Source organism: Colobus angolensis, unplaced genomic scaffold (genome assembly GCF_000951035.1).
Source record: "Colobus angolensis palliatus isolate OR3802 unplaced genomic scaffold, Cang.pa_1.0 Scaffold450, whole genome shotgun sequence".
In the NCBI taxonomy this organism is placed as follows: domain Eukaryota; kingdom Metazoa; phylum Chordata; class Mammalia; order Primates; family Cercopithecidae; genus Colobus; species Colobus angolensis.
The window spans coordinates 629,353-633,768 of record NW_012117933.1 but is presented as its reverse complement, the minus strand read 5'-3'; the positions used below and the strand labels follow the sequence as shown (position 1 = coordinate 633,768).

Below are 4,416 nucleotides of genomic sequence, written 5' to 3'. Positions count from 1 at the left end.
AGCCGAGATCGCGCCACTGCACTCCAGCCTGGGCAACAGAGCGAGACTCCACCTCAAAAAAAAAAAAAAAAAAAAGAAAAGAGAAGAGAAGTAGAATTACTAAAAGGTCATTATGTTTTATGTCAGTTGTCAGATGGTGTCTGGGAAGATTGCAAGAATTCTCTCTGTAATCACTTCAGTGTTCTTAGCCGGTGTATGTTCAGTGGTGATTATTTAATATCAAGTACTATAAAACAGAGCCCATGGATTTTTGAAAAGACACAGTCCCTGCCACCAAGATGCTTATGTCCAGCACTCTTTTCATCCTCCCAAACTGAAAACTCTGCACCCATTAAACAACTCCTCATTCTTCCCTCCCTCCAGTCCCTGGCAATCACCACTCGACTTTCTGTCTCTATGGATGAGACTACTCTAGGTACTTCATGTGAGTGGAATCATACAGTATTTCTCTTTTTGTGACTTGCTTATTTCACTTAGCATAATGTCCTCAAGGTTCATCCATGTTGTAGCGTGCGTCAGAACTTCCTTCCTTTTTAAGAATGAATAATATTCCATTGTCTATATATAACACATTTTGTTTATCCATTCAAATGTCGATGGATACTTGGGTTACTTCTAGCTTTTGGCTATTGTGAATAACACTGCTGTGAGCACTGGTATACCAATCTCTCTTTGAGACCCTGCTTTCAATTCTTCTGAGTATATACTCAAAAACGGAATTGCTGGATTATATGGTAATTCTAGTTTTAATTTTTTGAGGACCCACTATATTGTTTTGCATTCCCTTCCACATTTTTAATAGCATTTAAATCCAGTCAAACTTTCTAGTCCTCTGTGGGACTATCATGTGCATATAAAGGATTTATTGTCCTAGGAGGGTATATACATGGAAGCCACTGAGATATAAAATTCTGACAATTGCTATAAAAAGACAAAGTAAGGCATATGTCCAGCTTAGTTCTACACAGTTCATTCAATAAATATATATTAGGGATAGAGTACATGCTAGATGCTGAGCCTAAAGAGACAGTCTCTGCCTTGAAGGAGCTGATAGCCCAGTGAGAGGAATACTGACAAGAAACTGGCCAGTTACAACACATGTGGTATTTCAACATGGACAGACACTGGTTGCTAGAGGAAACACACACAGGGTGGTACCAAACCCTATCTGGGCTCTCCATCACCTGGACAGCTATAATTTGCTTCTTCACTGCCTTCACTCTACTTCTGGCACTCACAAGGCCCAACTATGAGTCTGGCACTTTGTTAGAGGGATCATCCTCTAGTACAGATCTCAGCAAGATATTCCCTCATTTTCCTGCTTAAAGCCCTTCAGAGGTTTCCCCTTGCTTTCATGATGGAGCCAAAGCTCCTTGGCCAGTGGCAAAAAGAGCCCTAGCAGGCCTCCCTCTTGACTACTCTCAACCACTGATGGGCACAGCTCTGTGCCTTTGCTCAAGCAGCATCCTGAGCCTGGCTGATCTCCCACCGTTAGTGGTTCTCAACCCTGATTGCACATTAGAATCATCTGGGGAAATTAAACAACAAAAAACAAAAACAACGGCAGGGCCTCACTCCAGATAGGATGAATTAGGATCTCTGAGAGTAGGGCCTGCATATTGGCTCAGCTCTCCAGGGTGACTCTGATTTAAACCACACACAGGCATACAACCCTCCTCCACACCCCAGCAGGACCTCCCAGTTAGGCTGCCATCAGCCCCAAAGACAGTTCTGGTTCTGCTCCTGGACTGAATGCAGACAACTCTGACTTTGGCTTTTTCTAGATGAGTCTCATTCAGTCAGAAAAGAGATTTGAAACACCTACTGTGAACAATGCAGCTGACAACCTTCTCCACAAATTACAAATGACAACTGTAATATTTTAAATGTCATAATGTACACAATTCCTGATACTCACCCCCTCACTTACCTCTTCACAGTGGAAGGCAACATATATTTATTGAGCAACTCTCTGGGACATACACTCTCCTGTCATCTCAATCCTCACAATATTCCTGAAATACAGATAATGGCTTATTTTCATCTTACAGGTGAGGAAACCTGCTAAAAACAGTAAATAATTTGCATATTTTTTTCTCATGGTGTTCATCACATTTAAAAAACGTTTTTACTGCCTTCCCCACAAGACCATAAGAAAAGATCCACATGTTTTATTCACCTATACACACCTAGCAAACACCCAGCCAGTGCTTACTATTACTTAACACATTTTTGTTGTTGTTAAATGAGTGATGAGCATCTAGGATGCTCTCTCTCTTCTCTGTTTGTGAGCTTCATTTCTTTTCACTACACACCAGCTTGCTTGTACTAATTGCACCTCAGCCCAGTGCCCCTCGGCTTCTTCCGTAGGAGACCAAGTCCATCTCGATTCTAGTTCAAAAAAATAATTCAAAAAATTCTAGTTCAAATAAATCTTGTTAAAAAACAAAACAAAACAAAACAACAACAACAACCAGAACCATGGTGCCCACTGTGGGCTAATCAAGTGGGTTTGAGGAGTCAAAACATTTGCATAAAGAAGGTCAAGCAGGTCCAGTTCCTAGAAGTGAAGGGTGCTGAGCAAGTTGGATAAGTTTCCTGACCATTCTGTGCCTCAATTTCCTCATCTACAAAATGGGAGAAATCCAACATCCTAGGATTAATGAGAACTAAATGAAGGTCTTGATAAAGTGCTTTGAACTATGGTTGTCACACAGTAAGTGTGAATAATAGGATATGAGTCTACAATTAAAAGGCTTAAAAATATCTACCAAACCAGGTATTGTTCTAGAGCAGGGGGTCAGCACACTTTTTCTGTTAAAGATCAGAAGGTACATATTTTAGGGTTTGTAGGCCATACAATCTCTATGGACTACTCAACTCTGCTGCTCTTGTAGCAGCAACTGCAGATACAGAAACTAACATAAATGGATAGGCATGATCTTGTTCTGGTAACACTTGTTTACAAAAACAGGCAGGCTGGATTTGGCTGCAGGTCATAGTTTGTTGACCCTTTTCTAGAGCAAGGCTGTGCAACATAAATATAACATGTAAACCACAAATATGATTTAAAATTTTCCAGTAGTCATGTTAAAAAATAAAAATTGAAATTATACATTTTATTTAACCCAGTGTATCCAGAATAGTCATTTCAACACGTGATTAATATAAACAAATTGAGATATTTTACATTCTTTTTCATGCTAATTTTCCAAACTTCACTGTGTCTTACACTTATAGCACATCTCAATTCGGACAAGCCACATTTCAAGTGCTCAAGCCTTATGTAACTAATGGCTATCATTATTGGACACCACGGTTCTAGAACTGATGCTAATATGGATAATGCTTAGATGCATACCTATACCAAAAAGTTTATACAGTGCCAGGAAAAGTAGGCACAAAATATGGTATTGGATCCATATAAAAACTTATAAAGATTAGCTAATATTATAGTAAGCAAGGTGCACACATCTGCACAAAAATGGCCTAAACCCTAAGAAGAACGAGAGGAAAGATTGTTTCCAGAAGTTGGTAAAAAGTCAATAATAACCTAGATCTGTTCAGATCTTTAGATCTCTTTAAAGCCTAAAGAGAAAGTGTAACTTTCTAGCCCTAACCCACTTACAGCTCCCCAGCTTCACAGGGAGCCCCGCCCTCTATGGAGGGAAATGATGCCAAATGTTGGCAGTGGTGTAGCGGTTACTGAACTGCCACTCAATACTGCGCTAGGGCCCTTTCCCTTAATGGTGACCCCTAGTAAAGGTGCAGCGAGGGAAAAAGACCAGCCAAACAGCCCGGTCTAGCCCGGGTTCCAGTTCCGGTGGGTGGGGTCGAGCAACATGCAAAGCCTGCCGCTAACCATCTTGGGATGACGGCCCGGCATCCAGCACACAAGCAACAGCAGTCCCGAGGGTTCAGCCCACTCTGGCGACCTCGGCAGTCGGAGAGGAAGGGGTGGGGGTGCGAGCACCTTTGGACCTACGCCGCCCAGGGCGCACCGGAAAGCCGCCGCGAGCCGGGGTGGGCTTCCGCTGGGAACAAGGGCTCGCCTTTCTGCGGGACACAGGCCCTGGCAAACCTGAAGCATGACTCACTGAAAAGCGCAGGCGCAGTTCCGGAGCTTTCAGCCGCCCAGCGTCCACGGAGAACTTCCGGTCACCGGGACTGGGACAACTTCAAGGCTTAGCCAATCCAAGCCCACAGACTGGCGCACGTGGTCCTGGGACCCAGCGCATGCGCGCTAGGCAAATGGCGCCTGCGTAGAGCGAACGGCGGCGGCCGTGGGACTGGGCTCGCGCGGCTTCCTGGAGGAGGAGCTATGGCCCCGCCCCGGCCCAAAAGAAAGAAACTGCACTTTCGTTTTTTAGCAGCAAAGTTTGTCGACCTACTTTACAACTTATCTTTTCTACTTCT

The 4,416-nt window shown here is 43.4% G+C and overlaps 1 protein-coding gene across 2 annotated transcripts in view; it reads right to left on the bottom strand.

The window, feature by feature from the left end:
• TCEANC (transcription elongation factor A (SII) N-terminal and central domain containing) overlaps positions 1 to 4,180 on the bottom strand; it is a 12,258-nt gene extending 8,078 nt beyond the window's left edge. The window contains exons 1-2 of one of the 2 annotated variants that reach the window (XM_011957832.1): positions 4,098 to 4,180; positions 1,931 to 2,015 (exon numbers count right to left, since the gene is read on the bottom strand). The gene's annotated coding sequence lies outside the window, so the exon portion shown is untranslated. Of the gene's footprint in view, positions 1 to 1,930; positions 2,016 to 3,973 lie in introns of both variants that reach the window. The other variant, XM_011957831.1, reaches the window with a different exon arrangement.
• Positions 4,181 to 4,416: the final 236 nt, after the last annotated feature.